The 19,061-nt window shown below is 40.1% G+C and overlaps 1 long non-coding RNA gene across 1 annotated transcript in view; it reads left to right on the forward strand.

Annotated features, from left to right (window-relative positions):
* Positions 1–19,042, forward strand: part of LOC122553751 (uncharacterized) — a 41,945-nt gene extending 22,903 nt beyond the window's left edge. The window contains exons 2-3 of the long non-coding RNA XR_006312832.2: positions 9,160–9,248; positions 16,485–19,042. This is a non-coding gene — a long non-coding RNA (uncharacterized LOC122553751). The remainder of the gene's footprint in view (positions 1–9,159; positions 9,249–16,484) is intronic.
* The last annotated feature ends 19 nt before the right edge of the window (positions 19,043–19,061 follow it).

The following is a 19,061-nucleotide window of genomic DNA, read 5'->3' on the forward strand; positions in this document are numbered from 1 at the left end:
GCAAATTGCATCAAACGCTTGCCTTTAAAAGGGATATTAGATTTCTTACAAATGGACCACTCTCCTGGACTGGATGGCACTGTGTGGACCTGAGTTGAGAGTGTGTTGCTGGAAAAGTACAGCAGGTCAGGCAGCATCCGAGGAGCAGAAAAATCGACGTTTCGGGCCAGAGCCCTTCACCAGGAATGATTCTGAAACATCGATTTTTCTGCTCTTCGGATGCTGCCTGACCTGCTGTGCTTTCCAGCAACACACTCTCAACTCTGATCTCCATCATCTGCGGACCTCACTGTCTCCACTGTGTAGAACTGAGCCAGGCTATATTAACTATCGCAAGATATCCCCTCAGCCAGTGATAATTTAACACATAGCAGTGATATGGTAGAAGTGCTGTGAGAATTTGTATATTTATACAGATTTAAGATATTGTATGTCACAGTGTAGCAGGAAAGATAAAAGCCCATCTGGACTACCATAAATAGAATTTATGTTTGATGCAGCACCAGAACATCTCAATTGAATTATTGAAATTGATCTCCTTTCAGATGTTCTGTTAGGTTTCTGTACACACAAATCAAATCTGAATTTGGTGAGAGACTGTGTGTCACAGTGATGCCTTTGAGACACAAAGATATGGGATGAAAATATCTATCTCTGCCTGACAGATGGATGAGCGGCATATGTTTTGAGCCCAAATACCTTAAATGATGAGACAGAGTGGCAGCAGAGAGGAAGTGAAGTACGTCCTGTATTCTGGATCCCATCACCTGGTGGGATGTCTGTTCAGGTTGAGAAATGGCCTCTTCAGTCAAGTGAAGAAACATGTCAAAAACTTGCCATTGAGTTGACATCATCTTCAACATAAGGGATTGTTGCTGTCAACAGGTGGCATATTTGCGTTGGCATTTTGATAGAATCCACCAAATTCCTACCCAGTGAAAGACAATAGCAAAGAATAGTCCACAATTCACACGAACAGTACTGTAGGAGTTGTTAACTCAGTTGTTGCCACACGTCTCTGTCCTATGCTTGTTAACTATCCCTTGGCAGTAATGACAGAGCATAATGCGTACCCAGTATCCTCACCAACATTTTCCCTCATCTTAACAGAAAAATGTCTTCATATTTGTTGCTTGTAAGATCCCAAACGTCTTGTGCACCCCACCCTTCTCTTTCCTTAACTTACCTGCCTTATGCAGCCTTACTTTGTTGGCATAGCTGACAGGTGGTGTTAGGAGAAATGATGGATCAGTATTTTGAGCCTCTCAAAAAAGATTGTGACCCAGACAGTTGAGTTCTAAGCCCACACACTTCCCTAAATCATGTCCAAGCTAAGTGAATAGATTTCAACAGCAGCAAGAATAATGAGAAGAATTAAAAGGATATAATTCTAATTTAGACTGATTATTCGACTTTTAAACCATTAGATTTTAAAGTGAAAACCAGTTTAGCATTATAATTAATCAATTTTTTCTTTCAATATCTTGTAAAAATGGCAACCTTAAATGGAACAAAATGGAGGTCAAGATGGAGTGGGAAGATCATGTGAGAATCTGCATATAGCGCAAATGATCAACGTAACTGGTTAAACTATCAGTCTCGCGCACGATCTTCTCATTCTAAAGAAAACTCTAATTTCACTGATCAAAGATTCGTAGATTAATAATTGTTTCAAATTTATTCCGATGGAAAGTAAAAGCAGTAGGAAATTCAGACTATTGCCAAAATTATGAACAACACACCGAAAGTACTTGACCGTTACTATGCAATGTTGATCAGAGATTCAAGACCATTTCCCTGAAGCTCTCTCCACTGTGCATTTGCCCCAGTGTGCCTGGCAATTTCCACTCAGCTTGGGAAATAATTCTGCTGTCTGTTAGATGCAGAATCAATGGTTAAAACGGCAGTTAATTGCCTATCATTGTATCAATGCAGTAAAATGACAGCTGTTCAAAGGGGGTCCTCATTTGATTTAAAATCCAGTTAAAAGATGAAACGGGGGGCTGTGATGCTAAGATCCCAACCTGATGCTAGTTTTGAGGTATTTAGCTCCCCGTATTTAGTCAAAACCACCTCCCCTCATCTGAGAAAATTTGGTTTGGTAAAATTGACAGTGAGAGAGAGTGGAAACACTGTTAATTATTTATCAGGCCAATCTGCGGTTGTCATATATATTGTCGTTCTAACATTTTCTGTTTTCAGTTGAATATGAGCTTAATGTTGCATATAGATTAAGTAAAATATATAGGCCGACACTCTGTTTATGACCACTTCTGAACTTAAAGGAAGTTGGTGAAATGTAGATTCAAAAGAAATTCTCATTGTTACATATGATTTTGGAAGGCTGCCACTATTAGGAATTAAGAGAGGATTATGTTGGATTTTGGTTCTTTCAGGAATTAGGACTGACTGCAGCTTAGCCTTGGCTACATTGGTATTAAATTAAATGCATTTCTGTCTTAGAGTTCATCCTTTAGCCTGTTGTGACTTTGGAGTGACTTCCAAATCAATCAAATCAAATTCCTGTCTGTAGATTAATGATTGTTTCAAATTTGTTCTGATGGAAAGTAAAACCAGTAGGAAATTCAGACTGTTGCCAAAATTGTGAAAATATACCAAAAATGATTGATAGTTACTATGTAATGTTGTTATCATTAATATCTTTAAAGACAAGGCAGCTACATGTTGTGGAGGAAGGAAGTTTCCTCCAGATTATACTAACCTGCAGATTTTTAATTTTTACACACAGGTAGTCAGTATCACTGGTGTCAGATGCTGCCAGAGCTGCTGAGTTTTTCTGTTTTAGTTTCTGATTTCTAGTATCCAAAGTTCTAAGGTGTCTTTGTCCCCCCCACCAGTGACTTCTTTGTTTTACATATCCAGCTGGGCCAGCCTACCTCAGTCAGCACTGAGATACAACAGACTGAAACTGGGACCTGTTGCAGCTTGGGGTGACCCATCATGATCAGTAGCCTTCAATAGAACCATCTCGTGCCAACACAAGTAGTTAAACATAGCATAGAGGTCTGTCTTTAAGAAATCCCATGGAGGTAATTTCACTTCAATCTCATCAGAGGGCAAATACATACATTCATAACATGACATAAGTTTTGTTTGCATCATTACTTTTTATATTGTTAGTTTTCTAAGCAAAAGACCCACTAAGTACTGTTGGAGTGCACTTAGAAGGCAGGTCAGATACTGAATCTGTTGGGCTTTGGACAAGGGTTTACACAAGAAAATCTCGTTTTTTTTATATTATAGCTCTAGTTTCTCTTGTCTTCCCATTGCCTTCTGCCTTTTGCTTCTTTTCCTCCTGGAGCAGCTGAAGACTTGGCCCCCTCTGAACGTTCCAAGTGTGTAGCATACAATAAGCTAGCATAATTTTGGGAGCTGATTTAGGACAATACCACAGAAGTAACTGAATTCATCTGGGTATACACACCTGCGATTTTCTAAACAAAAGCACTAGATTGAGTGTGCCTCTGATTTTTTTCAACTCTCGGCATTTGTGGCCAAATTGCTAACACAAGTCATAAACCAAGTGTCGAGTGGATACTATTTGTCTCCAAGGTACCCTGCTAGTCAGGGTTGAGGAGGTGGGTGTTGTGGAATTGAAGACTGGTGTCATAGAAAAGCTTTATATCACATTAGAAAGGGACTTCATCTGACTTCGTTTTGGCCTGAATTTTCAAAGCAATTTGCTTCTATCATGAGGCAAGGATCTAAGCTGAATTCTGGAATTCCTTCCCTACACCTTGACTCCCATATCCTTCATGACCCTCCTTAATCATTTACCATGCTTTGCTCACCTGTCTGAATATCTACTTCACCTCATTGCTGATTTGAAACTGATTATAATATTGAGAGAGGGGCAAAAAAACTGCAGATGCTGGAGTCCAAGGTAGACAGGCAGGAGGTGGGACAACACAGCAAACCAGGTAGCATCAGGAGGTGGAAAGATCGACGTTTTGGGTGTAACCGTTCATCAGGTCCTGAAGAAGGGTTCCACCTGAAATGTCAACTTCTCCACCTCCTCCAGCTGCCTGGCTTGCTGTGTTCTTCCAGCCTCTTGCTTGTCTACCACATAATATTGAGAGAGGCTGTGGACCACTTTTCAACATTAAACGTTCTTTACAAAATGAAATTTGCTGTTCCTACAGGGCTGCTTTTTTTTTTAAAAAGTATCTATCACGGTTGCAATCAAATGACCAAAGTTTCATACAAGGAAGAGGATACAGGAACAATTCAATTGAATCTCTGCTCACTGGTAAATCATTTAATGATTACCACAACAAAGAATCAGAAGAATCCATCCAGAAGAAAATGTTCTGTGTTCCAAAATAATATTTTCTGGTCAAAGATAATTTGTGTAAGTATTCCAATGAAAATGTTTATATATAACCTCACCAAGAAATGTTTCTGGGCGATGATTAAACATGATCTTGTAAAGCAGGAGTCCAATCTTCCAACTGAATTTACCAAATCATCTTCATGCTTTCAGTGTTAGGAGAAAGCAGAAACATCATTTGCTGGTGTCACATTAAAGAACAGATGTACAATCATGGCTGTAGAGCCCATTAAAGTGCATCTACTGTTGTACAGCAGAGTACTGACGGGCAAAATTTAATGGAGCCCAGTGGAACAAGGAATGAGGAAGTCAGAAGGGAGGGAGGGGGAGGGGGAGAGGGAGAGTAGTGTTGGGCTGAGGGCGTAGAGGAGGGGGAGCAGTGGTAGTATCTAATAGTCTGAATCAGGCACTGAGTGACAGGAAGGCAAGACTGCTACATGGAAGCAATGGGGAGGCAGGGGAGCTTGCTAAGATTTTGCCTTATATGGATGCCTTTGAATAGGATTTAATTGTATCTTGAGAATGTAGCCTTGGCACACAGATCTCTGCCTGTCAGATCCCCAACCATTCAAAAGGATGCCAGTATCCAGGAGAGGCAGCAAGTACCGAAATGCAAGTGGAGCTGCAATTCATTGGAGTAGAAACTGCTTCCAATAGGGAAGAGACGGTCATTGCAATCACTCAGCCTGAATGATTCCTGGGTGCCCTGAGTATTGTCTCCACTGTTTGTCTCTCCTCCCATGTATGAGGTCTCCCAGGCAGCTGCTTAGTATTGAAATGGGGAAGTCACCAATGTATTGAGAGTTTCTGTACCAGGAAGATAACATTAATAGCCGGGTGAAGATCCAAAGCTCCAGCACCATTGCAGCACTTACGTGGGTGCAGGCTGACATAAATGTCGCAATCAAATCTCTATCTGACCAACCAATATTCATAAAACAGAAAGGTCCTACTGTATCAACGTTCAAGAGGACATTTGTGTGTCTGTGACATGGACAGCTCACCTGCTGAGGACTCTTGCACAGATGAAAGTGCCTCCTCCAAACCCACAGATAATTTGGGCATTGATGTCACTGGCAGAGGGCGGTGGAGTAGCTCTCTTCCCTTTAACAGCCATAAGAAAAAACTCAGTCTGTGGTGGGTTGATGATTCCCCTCCTCTTGTCACCCACCTCCCTGTCTAGCAGAAAAGGAGAGGGTGTGTGTAATGGGGACTCTTACCATCTGGTCCCCCTCTTATTACTGCTGCATGGAGCTGGTGTCTAAAGCGATGGGATGCAGTTCTGCATGGCAGCTGGATCTGGCTGCTCAAAAAGATCACAAACCATTCAGGTCCAGGCATTACTGTACACAACATCAGCAGCTCTGCTAAAATAGTCCCTCGACTGTCCGTCACTGCAATTACAGTAGACTTTCAGAGGCTGACACCAGAGGCCTGCCATCATCCTAGGGCACAACATGGATCTGTCTTCCACCATTAACTCAGTCCTTTCATACTGGGTGGGACTTGCATTTGAAGCGGACTAAACTTAAGGAAATAAAATGTCCTCTGTAAAAGTACACAAAATAAACCATGGCCTGTGACTTATGTAAAGTGAGATAATCTGGTAAAACTGATGTTTCATCCATTAGTCACTTTTGCATCACAGAAGCCTATAGTTTAGAAACACCAATTGTCAGGGAAAGTTTTGAGCAGGCTCAATCATTCCCTCAATGTTATCACATGATTTTAGTACATAACTTTGGGAGTGGAAATATGGAAGATATAGGGTGGATTTTTCCCCATCCCTCTACTCTGGGGAGTAAGTCAGATGGAGAGTTGCACAGATATCTGCCTGGAAAATCATTAGTTGGGGTTGTCTTATCCAGCATTTCAAATAGAACATTGGAAGACTAGGAGAATTTCAAGCAACGGCGGGGGTGGAGAGGGAGGTTATTCAGAGGAATCTCTGTCAGCCAACTCCAGGACAATTATTTCCATGATGTAGGTGTGAATGGCAGTTCCTGGCCTGCAGTGATTTGACCTGATGCAGTTTAAATGTGATGAATGCCAGTAATGAATGTTGCGAAGGGACTAGCAAGTACTTCTGCCATAGGAAAGCACGATGTGGAGGTGTCTGTATTGGACTAGGGTGCACAAAGTTTAAAAATTGCACAACACCAGGTTATAGTCCAACAAATAAACCTGTTGGACTATAACCTGGTGTTGTGTGACTTTTAACAGGTAAGTGCAGAATAATGCAAGCTGGTGCATACATAAATGTAAAATTACATGAGATAACTTGCTAAATTTCACGAAGAGAAACCTTTCTTGAGATGCTTCAAAATGACACAGCCAATTTTTGATAACATTCTACCTGTTATATTTGGATTAGTAAAACAGTTTTTATTGCTGTTTTATAATGTTTATCACTATTTTATTGTTTCAGATCAATATTTATATCTGCAGTGTTTTCTGATTCACGCACTTTTGGTTAGACATACTGATGTCATTCTATAGTCCAAGAAACAGAAACTCCAGAATTGAGTTGCTCCCAAGCATCCCAGACTCACAGGTTACTGGTATTGTTAAATATAATTTCTAGAATTGAGTCTGAATTTGTCCTGTACCATCAACAATGTTTCTCAATATAAAATACCCCCATCATTGATTTCAGTCACTGAAGTTGTGAGGTCATTAAACAGGTTAGAAAGGAACTAGTCATAGTGAAGTATTCTCAAAGACACTAATCAAGGAAGTAGCAAGCAGATTTTATCTATCATTTTGTACAATTTGAGAACTTGGAATAAATATTGGGACTTACACATAGGAACTAACATAAAAGCTGCAACAGTAAAATATCTTAAAATTAAAAACTATGGAATTTCTTATTTTTGAGGAGACAAAATTGATAGTCTATAAATATAAAATTAGTTTTCCAGGACCAGTCTGTTCAGTAAATATAACTGTACACTGTTTGAAAAACCAATTGAATAACATTCACCAACATGTACTCATTTCATCTCATTCAGTAGTTGTACAAAACTAAGGATGTGAGGAAGATGTACAGAGGTTTCAAGGGGAATAAAACAAGATGAATGAGTGGATAAGGACATGGCAGATGTAAAAATATGTGGAAAATGTGAATGTATCCATTTTAGAAGGAGAAAATGCAGACTATTTTCTAATTGGAGTAAAATTTGGAATTGCTCATGTTCGAATGACCTAGACAACATTGTTAATGAGTCACTGAACCTACATACAGTGCAGCAAATGATTAGAGTGGCAACTGGTATGTTGACATTCATTTCAAAGGGATTTGAGTATAGGAGTAAAGATGTCTTGCTATATAATTGCAGAGAGCCTTGATGAACCCATACCTTGATTTGTCTGTATTATTTTAGTCATCTCATCCAAGAAAGAATGTACTTGCCACAGAGGAAGTGCAATGAAGGTTCACTAGATTGATCCCTGGAATGACAGGATGTTCCTGTGAGGGGAGATTGAGGAAACTGGAAGCTCGAGAGTTCTTTAAACTTAAGAATGAGGGGTGATCCCAGTTGGGCATACCAAATTATTATAGGGGCTTGACAAGGCAGATGCGAAAAATATAACTGCCCAGCTGGGGTTCAAGAACCATGTCAAAGTATTGGAATTAAGGTGTGAACCAATTCAGATTGAGATGAGGAGCACCTTCTTCAGTCAGAGGGTGAAGATGTTTTGGCATTCACTGCCCCAGAGAGCTGTGTCATTGAGTACATCCAAAATGATTTATAGATATGCTAAACATCAAGGGATAAGGGAATAATGGAAGAAATTACATTGAGAAAGAGGATTGGCCATACTCTGTTTGAAAGGCAGCGTAGACTTGAGAGGCTAAATGGCCAGCTCCTTCTCTCATTTTCCATGTTCCTTTGTAACCATTATATTGATGAGAATTACAGCAAGACTGAAAGCATAAAAATAAGAGTTTCATTTCAAATTAATGATTTGCAATTGGAGTTTTATCTAGGAATACACCCTGCAAGGAATCACAGTTTAACAGCATCTTCTGATGGTACATGTGCAATCAGTTTTAACAGTGCCAATGATGTTGCCACCATCACTGTCATTACACTTATGACATTCAAGTCATTGTATAGTATTTGCCATTAAAAATAATCCTGAATTTATTTTAATTGGATAAGTAGGGAGCTCAAAAGGCTGAGGAATAGGAAGTTGAGGATAGCAGTGACATTGTATTATGAAATGCTTTATTGAGAGTGGCTACTGAGGAGGTTAGAATATGAAATGTTATCACAGCAGAGATTAAAATGAGCATTTTGATTGTAATAGGAGAAGTACTTGAAAATGATTTGTACAAGATCGGTTAAAAGGAAAAAGAAAATGGATTAACTAAAGCAAAATAATGAAGGTGTTGTAAATCCAAATTGTAAACAGAAGATGCTGGACATATTCAGCAAGTCAGGCAGTATCTCTGGAGGGAGAGACCGAGTTAATGCTTCAGATTGATGAGTCTTGCGTCAGCACTAGATTGGATAGCTGCAGTGGAGCTAAACACTGCTACAGGCAGGATAACTAAACTGATAGTCTTCTGGGCTTTAAATTTCTGTAGATACGTCCACATTCCAACTGTGATGTTGATACAAAGCAGTTTGGTTTCATCCCAAACAAGCAGTTGCAGAACAAATACAGAACAAAGCCTGACATCAGAATGTAGCTTCAAATTCCATTTAGGATTGGTCTTCCATTTATGCTCTATTTATAGTGTAGGGAAATATTTTTGATTGTATTGAAATAAGATTAAAGTGTATCCATTTTCCCCACAGAGTCGCTGGGACAGGCGTTTCTTGTCAACTGAGTTCCTCTGCTGATAAATTGCATTGAAAAGCAACTTTGGATACAGTCTCTAACAATGGTACTTCCACTAGGCTCTTATACTTTACAATAGCAGATTCTGTGGAATTATAGGTAATGAATAACTGTTTTGCACCATTCATGAATATTCTTTTCAAACTAAACTTTTAATTAAATCTTTAAAAAGATGTGAGAATCCTTGTAAAATGAACAAAAATGTATAACCTGCAGGGAAACCCTTCTTTAAACCATTGATGTGTAATTTTATAATATAATGCCTTTAATTATTAAAATGGCTGAAAAGCCTCATTGGGGTGGGGTGGAGGTGGGGAAAGAATATCGTATTTTCAAGACTCACTAGTGGAGTGCCACAGGGATCAGTGCTGGGGTGACAAGAACAATATATACTTGGACAAGGCAAGTGGATGCATTAAATCACTGAGTTTGTGGATGACGTAAAAATAAGTAATGAGAGAGCTAAAATAAGAAGTTTACACAAAACCTTGAGCGATTATAGACAGGATAAATGAATGGGCAAGAACTTGCAGATGTATCATGTGGAGAAAATGAGATTATGCACTTTGGCAGGAATTATAGAGAAGCTAAAAATTATTTAAATGGAGAAAGACTTCGGAAAGCTGCAGCACAAAGGGATGTATGGTTCCTCTTGCACAAATCAGAAAAAGCTAACATACAAGTTCAACATGCACTATGAATGCTAATGGAATTTTGACTTTTATTTCAAAGGAAATAGAGTAACAAAAATGGGGAAGTCTTGCTAAAACTATACGATGCCCTAGTTCAACCACACCTAAAACGTTGTAAACAATTTTGTTCCTATTATCAAAGGAAAGATACACCGGCATTCAGGCAGGCCAGAGAAGGTTCATTACATTGATATGCAGGGATTTTTATAAGGAGAAGTTGACTACTTACGAAGTTTAGAAGAATGAGACAAACTTATTGAAACATAAAGTCTCTTGGGGGCTTGACAGGGCAGAAGCTGAGGGGCTGTTTTTCCTTGTGGGAGAATCTAGTTCCAGAGTTCATAGTCCCAGCAAGAAGTCACTCATATAATCCAGAAGAGGAGGCATTTCTTACTGTAGAGGCTGGGTAATTATATGTATTCAAGGCTGAAATAGGCAGGGGATAGTCCTTTGGCGATTTCCATTATCTCCAGTAAGAAAGCATCACCAAACAATTCTTCTGCATCCCTAAACTGTCAGGTTCCACTGGTCTGTGCCTTTCACTCCTAATGCTTCTTCAATACCAATGAGACCTTCTCATGCAATTATGGAAGGAATAATATTTGCTCGCCTCACAGTTCACATTCAATTGGAGCAGCATTTCACTTGGACTTCTTTCAATCTGGTCTATGGTTTTCACTGCTCACAATGTAATCTCCTTTACATTGGCAACACCAAAAGCAGATTGGGTGACCTCTGTGTGAAACAACTCTGTTTTGTCCACAAGAAACTGGAAGGTTGGAATTGCTTTTACCATTTCAATGAACCCCATCATTCTGTCATACTAACATTTCTGTCCTGGCCTGCTACAGTGCCAGTGAAGCTCAGTGCAAGTTGGAGAAACAACGCTTTCAGCACTGTGTAGCCTCTCGGACTCAAAATTGAATTCAACAACTTCAGAACTTGACATCTGTCCTCCATTTCGAATAACTCCAGCCCTTCACATCACCCCTTCCCCGATCTTTTTAGACTCAGATACAGATTATTCTTGTGTACAGAAAGAGGGTCAGATGTAAACATTCCAACATTCCAAACATTCTAGGCAAACATCCACAAGTCCTCATTGCTTGTACACTTTGTAAACTGATCAAATTAAATATTTGAGGACATGACTCTCATGTTAACAAATGTCACTTATTTCCCACAGTTCAAAGATCAGGCATTGATTGTGTCTATCCAAAGTCTTATTTCCATTAATATTTCCTTTATCTGCTTTTCTTTACCATCAACTTAGATTTATTTTATTACAAACACTCCTAACCTAATCTGTATTTAACCCTTTCAGCGTTAAACCTTGCATCGACAATGTTCACATCTGATTGTTTCGTTTTGAAACCAATTTTTAAAAAGCTGCATTTTTGTTCTTTTTCAAAAGATGCATAGATCTTTTGCCTCCCGGTATGTCCACATTTTAAATGTACGTAGTGACAATTACTGGACGAGTAATCCAAATCCCAGTCAAATGTTGAGGACATGGGTTCAAATCCTACATCGGCAGATGGCAAATTTCGAATTAATTTCAATCTGATAATATCCAATTTCATTAGTTGAATGTGTTTAAAATCTAGGCTACTTCATGGGGATTGCTGATAATGATATATTGAGTGATTGCTGGCCATGGTCCTGAATGACACTGGGAACTGCTGTCCGCACTTTCTATGTCAACAGTTTAATAGAGAAAAGAACAAATGTGAAAGAGCTCACTAAACTATTCCCACCAGTCTCATGACAAAACAATAAACTGGTATTAGGAATAAGGTTAAGGATTTGGGGACCAAAGGTCAGTGATTGACTTTTATATAAGATAAACTATCACAGATCTTAAAATACGTCTACCATCAACTAATAGAACACACTCAAAATTATAAGCATGATCAGAATTACGAAAAGCAACTTAACCCAGCAAACCTGTTGCATCCCAAGTCTGTGTAAATTGCTATTGAAAGTCTTCCAGGCAATCGTAATACTTTTTAAATGCTGCATACAGTATATTAGAAATATTTTAAACATTTTTTATTTAATATCACAGATCAATTATTAACAGTAATAGCTAAGAGAAGCCTACATATCAGTACCACTTAATGTTGAATGCAAATTAAAATTGTGCAACTACAAATCTGACAAATTCAACTTTTTTTTTAAGAAAGCCAAGTGCACCCTTCCAGCAAAGGTTTGCCCATATGCCAAGTCCAAAGATTATTCTGGGGCATGCAACATATATAGTTTGTGCTACTTGCTTAGTTAACTAATTGCATAGTATAATCAGTGTCTAGTCTGCAGTTGAGTGGCTGAATGGCCAAGTACAGGGGCACAAAATGGTAAGGAGGTAGATCCATTTGAATCTCTGCTGCCGTGGTCGAAGCCAGATTGCACTTGTTAAAATGTGGAAACTGGAGCAGAGAGAACAGGTGAAAAGGAGGCAAAAGAGAGTGTGTACAAGAAGAAATAATATAATAATATAACATGCCTGAAAGCAGGCTTTGAAGATTTTCCAATGCTGTACTAGTGACGTTGAGGAGTCCAGAGGCCAGGAAGCCATTTAGACCAACTTTTGGAAGATAGTGGGAGGGAATGACAGTAGTCAAAACTGGAGAACATGGATGCAGTGGCCTCAATTACCTCATGTTGGTCAAGATTAAGAAATACATCTTAAAATGCCACATCCTACCAACTAGTTTCTCACACAGTTTGTTGGATACCACATTCATCGCACTCCACGTTTCAACAATCTCCAACAATCATGACTCATACGTAACATTGATAACTTCAGCCCATCCTCAAAGTCTTCACACTGCTGCAAGCCTCATGTGTAGTTTTCTCAGCTTGCCCAAGCTCCATCTGACTATGGCAGTCATGTCACCCTATCACAAGCACAACATTTACTGAGTGGCTTCTTTCTCGCTGGCAGCTGACAGCTGGAGAGAGAGCAGCACCTAACCAGCAGGGCACAGTCATGGCAGTTTGTCCTTCCTTCCTGGAGGAGATCGTGTTCCCCATCACTGGAGTCACCATTGCTGAGGCTGGAGACAGCAGTGGGGCTAAAGCTATCTAATGACGGTATGCTTATAATCTTTCCTCCTTTTCATATCACTCCACAATCTTATCTGATCTACAACTGCAGATGGTGTAAGAACATTTTACTTTCTCTCCTTCTGTCACCACATCTAACCTTTGTGCCTTTCCCTTTTCAGATACTCAGGAATGCAACCTGGGAAAGAACTGGTGGAGGACCAAAAGGTGGAAACTCAGAAAGACAGTGAAGAAGAAACTGCGCGCGCACAGACAGACAGACACCACACACACACATGCTGACACTGACTCTCACACTGCTCCTCAGATACTAAAACAATCTGTGCCCTTATGCCTCAAGACCTGGACACCATCAGGCTTGGTCTGGTACGTGGCAAGTTACAAGTGGAAAATTACCAGTCAAATTCATCTCTATTGACCAGAAACTAAAAACTGAACTAGCCATTTAAATACAGGTGGCTGTGTAAGTGGGTCAGAGACTGGGAATTCAGAGGTGATCAACTGACCACCTGACTTTCCAAAATCTGTTCACTATCTACAAAGCACATATCAGCAGTGTGGTGGAATACTGACAACTGCCTTAATGAGTGCAGGTCCAACAACACACAAAAAGCTCATTTAGCAACCTACTTGATTAGTACCCCATCCACCAACTTAAACATTCACTCCTTCCACCCATTATACAGTGGCAGTATCTGCCATCTGTAAGATGCAGCGTAGCAAATTGTTAAGGCTCCAATCGACTGCACCTTCCAAACTCATGATCTCTTATCACCTTGAAGGTCAAGGCCACATGGAACACCACCACCTCCAAGTCACACACTATCCAGAACTGGAAATATGTTCTGATTCTTTTACTGCTGATAAGTCAAAAACTTTGAGCTCCCAACTTAATCAGCAGAGTATGGAATTACCTATAAATTGTAGCAGTTCAAGGCAGTGGTTCACAAGCAACTTAGAGCCATTAGAGATGGACAACAAATACTGGTTTCCTCCGCAATGCCCACATCCCATTAACAAATTTTTAAAAGCGCTTTTTGGAGGACAATTTGAGGCACCGAACTCAAATGGCCAGCAACTAGATTACAAGGCAAGGATAGATTTGGTACCATCTAGCCAGAGATTAAGGTTATTTACGAAGTCCACTGCAAGGACTCAATTAGGCCTTTGGCTTTGCACAGACCTTGCAGCTTATTCTTTCCACCATGGTAACCAACTCCATTAGCCACATTTGTAGACCCAACAATAATGCAGCATTATAGACTAATGTCTCAGTTTCCATTACAGCACAAGTGGAAGCCAGCCATAAGACCATAAGACATAGGAGTGGAAGTAAGGCCATTCGGCCCATCGAGTCCACTCCGCCATTCAATCATGGCTGATGCGCTTTTCAGCTCCACGGTTTGCTGCACTTGTACATTCAGAATGCTCTCCAACACATAACAAAAACTGAGGTGCTGCACCAATGGAATGGCAGTGGCACATAGAATCTAAATCTGCTGCTGTCTGCCCTCAGGATGAGACCATTTATCTCTGCCCAACTCTACCATTCCTCTTGCACTTTTATCTGTCAGCTAGCTAGCCCAGACTGTTGCTGCACATGCCGAGGAACCACACCATTCAGGAAGAAGGGCTAATGCCCGAAACGTCGATTCTCCTGTTCCCTAGATGCTGCCTGACCTGCTGCGCTTTTCCAGCAACACATTTCCATCTCTGATCTCCAGCATCTGCAGACCTCACTTTCTCCTCAGTATCTGTGAGATACAAGAGAGGAAGAAAAATGGTGTTGTAGCCAATGGCTAGAAGTGTACAGTGAATGACAGTAACAGCAGGGTTACTGTGAGAAATGTAGTACAAAGAGGAGAACGCTGGCAATATATGGGTGTCTCAGCATCCCTGCAGGTTTGGAACCAGTCTTTTTAGATTAGATTAGATTACTTACAGTGTGGAAACAGGCCCTTCGGCCCAACAAGTCCACACCGCCCCGCCGAAGCGCAACCCACCCATACCCCTACATTTACCCCTTACCTAACACTACGGGCAATTTTTAGCATGGCCAATTCACCTGACCTGCACATCTTTGGACTGTGGGAGGAAACCCACGCAGACACGGGGAGAATGTGCAAACTCCACACAGTCAGTCGCCTGAGGCGGGAATTGAACCCGGGTGTCAGGCGCTGTGAGGCAGCAGTGCTAACCACTGTGCCACCGTGCCGCCCGCCTTCTCCTGAAACGTAAAGGATTCAGTCCTGAGGAGGAGGAGAAGCCTGATGTTTAACACCCTTCACTCACCCAGGCTGTTTCTGTTTTAATGTGGGCTATCTTCTCCTGGATTGAGTGGAAGGGAGAGATTGAGTGACCTGAAAGTGGATGAGACAACTGTTAGTGCTGATAGCTGAAAGGTGATATGGTGACCTCCTGTCAGTACTCCAGGAAGAGAACACCACTCATCTGCACCACACCCTCAACCAGGATGTCTGACTCCCTGTTGGAGAATCATAGCATCATTTTCCCCTTCTGACTGAATGTCCATCACCAAGCAGCTTCAGAATGCCACTGCTTGTCTGGATGAACAGCCACCTTTTACATTTTGGTTACACCAGAGATGCCAGTCTTTTGGTGGATACCTGCTGAGTGATGCATTGTGGTTTCAGAAAAGGCATGTGGTCAGTTGGGACTAGACACAGACACAAGGCATGCCATAGGTATGGAATAGATATTTAATTAAATAAATGTAGTGTCAAATGCTAGACATCATGTCCAACAGCCCACCAAAATACTCATGCAACTGACAGCCAAAACAAAACATACGATTCAGCTCAATGAGTCATTTATTGGAGACAGGTGAGGTGGTTGGTGGTGGTGGGGGGGGGGAGTGGGAGCGTTGGGGGGGTGGAAATTATCCACAGCACCCCATCTTTTACCAGCCATGGATCTGTGGAACTCTCATCACAGAACGTGATGGAGACAGACTCCATGAATATTTTTAAGACACAGGTAGATGGATTCTTGATAAATGTGAGGGTGTCAGAAGGTATCGGGGTAGGAAGTAAAGTGGTTTCGAGGTCACAATCCAATCAGCTGTGATCTTAGCAGAGCTGGCCTGAGAGGCTATGTAGCTTGTTCCTGTTCCTAGATTATCATCTTGTGCACGCTTCTGGACATGGGACTGCATCAATGGTGCATCAATATGGATGATATACCACAAAGCATGTTATATTTTCTACATCATGGAATAGTAAAGCAGTACAGCAACTACGTTTGAGGGTAAAGCAACAATTTAACATATCACACAAAAACTCAAGGTAAGAGCTTCTCTTGATGCCATAAGATTACTAACATCAAGTTGGACTTGCACCACCAAAATCATTACACTTTGGGATTCAGCGTTACATGGTACTGGTTACATACACTGGAGGTAAATTAGAACTTGGCTTTTTATTGTAAGAATAACAAATGGAAATATATTGTATCTCTTTTTGCTTCACTTTACTTCAGTGGTATTTTTATTTTACTAAAAGGTGAACAAGAGTCAGGGTCTCCGAATCTGAGCCCAATGATTCAAACATCAACCAGTGACTTTATGTCCATTGGAATTCCAGGATTATCACAACTGGAAGATATCAGACAACATCTGGGATCCCTGGAAGCAGATTACCAGGAACTCGTTAAAATTCTTTCAAAGGAGAGCAGGACAATACCAGCACATCAAAATTTCCTGCACAAGCAGAAAGGACAAAGGCCTGTGAAAAGTAGCAGAGTATTAGCACATCTTACATTACAGCGACAGAAGGATTTTTGGTACTTATTCAGGGAGAAGAAAACTGTTAAACTGAGATAAGTAACATTTCTAAATATTGGCAAACTGTGATGATTGACATGGATAATAATGTCCCATTTAATAGTATAAATTTACAGCGAGACATTTACAGGAATTACTAACAATACAGCAGTGAAATTGGTTATGAAAAATGTTTAATCCAAAACTTTTAAATATCTTAAAGTACATACAATGATGTGGTGAAATGTCAATTTTTCAGCTTTAACATAGTTGTCATTTTATATTTCTTGATGGATTACTCATGGAACATTATATTGGACTATTTCCTTTTCTACATCAGAGACACATAGACAGGGCAGTGAGGGGTGAGAGCTGCTAGAATGGCCACTAGAGAAAGTAAAAGAAACTTCTATTTATAACATTCCATTTCACAAGCACAAAAATATAGTGACCCATAGTTCTTTTCAGTGTTGGTGTGACTGGGAGAGTGGGCTGATAAATGCAATCTAGAAGTGAACAATGGCTGAACAAGGGCAGAGTTACTGTTTTTCAACCTAAGCACATGGGCTCTATTTTAGTGTTTGTAGCCCCTTCAAAGGGCAGTTGCATTAATCATGCACCTTTACAGTACACATTAATGTCATCTACGATCATATTACCATGTATGTGAAATGCATGTAGTGTGCAAGTGAGTGAGTTAAAAATATTTTCTGTACGCTAACTAGCAGTAGCCACTGTATTGATAACAACAAGGTGGTTCTTAACAGAAATTCATCCTTTTGGCTAGAAAAGGACTGATTAGGAATGGCAGCCTGTTTAGACAGCAGGAGTGTTTTCTGTCATCTTCACAATCTATATTAACAAAGATTCACATAATTCAGTTTTGAAGAGGGTTGATATATATAGTGAAACTAATTTCCAGAGTAGCCAATGATTAAATATTCAAGAGAACCACATCAGGGTTTTCAGCATGGAATCATTGTTACTGGAGTGTAAGTTATAGCTTTCGGTAGCATATTGCCAGTTCTTTCCGGCCTGTGGATTATAATACTATTCCAGGGACAAACCTTTGGTTTGATGCTTCAATGCAGTATCAAGTGATGCTGCACAGCCAGACCTGCTGTCCTTTGGATGAGATGTTAAATGTCTCCACTGTCAGGTAGACAAAAAATATACTGGAACACTATTTCAAAGAAGAATAGGAGAGTTCTCCCTGGTGTACTCCAATATCACAACCAAATCTAAAGTTGGATTATTACAGTCTGCTGTTGGGACTTTTCTGAGCATAAATTGGCTGCTGCATTCTCCCATATTTAGAGCAGTGACTACACATATACTGCTCTAAAACACTTTACAACTTTGAGATTGCAAAAGACACAATATAAAAATGCACATTTTTCCCTATAATCTGATTGGCTATACTCAGACACCAATAATAACTGTCATATCTACTCAGCAAATCAGAGAATTAGAAACTGTCTTCAAAAAATCTGGGTACTTCATTACCTTGCGCACTCCCTGCCCATCCAGATGCACAACTAGAATGATTATGCAAGGAGATTGATGTCATTATCATTCTGGCAAGATTTGTAACCAACTCAACTACTGAGCACAGGCCAATTAAATCAATCTGATCTTCTTTGCTATTAGCCTAATCTTAAACTCGGGTGAATCAGATCTGCCACACTTGTCTTAATAATAGCACTTTGATGTAAAAGCCTCAATAGTGGACAAGGTCATGCATGGTCATCTGTTCAGGACTGCATGTTTCCATATACATTTCCTATACCTACCTGCAAAATTGCTGGTCCACACTCCTTATCTGGTATCCAGTAACAGATACCCTTAGTTTTTTTTCCACCCTCACCCTTTTCCTCATCCCTACCTCAATCACATCGGAGTGACACAATCCATCTTCATTAAACAGAAAAAGCAACACTCCTTCTAGATTTACTTTTGTTATCCTTACTAAACAATCCATTTATGTTCACAAATACTGTTGCAGTCTTATAAAATGTTTCCAGGATCCCTATACTAGATCTTACTCACTGGCAAGGATTTAACTCATAACACTCATATACATTCTTATATGTAATTCTGGACATTTATTTCAATACATGTAACTCTAATGTGTGATTATGTGTTGCCAGAATTTGTTTATGCCTTTACATTCAATGTATTTAATTGATTTTTAAAAAAGTGTTGTCACTTCCTTAACTCAATAACAACATTTCAAGCTTTAAAAAAGGAACACATACATTTTAATACAACAGCATTTTAATACAACTGTGGGCGGCACAGTGGCACAGTGGTTAGC

This window comes from Chiloscyllium plagiosum, unplaced genomic scaffold (assembly GCF_037043375.1).
Source record: "Chiloscyllium plagiosum isolate Xiang-an unplaced genomic scaffold, Cpla_swu_hap1 HiC_scaffold_8, whole genome shotgun sequence".
Classification (NCBI taxonomy): domain Eukaryota; kingdom Metazoa; phylum Chordata; class Chondrichthyes; order Orectolobiformes; family Hemiscylliidae; genus Chiloscyllium; species Chiloscyllium plagiosum.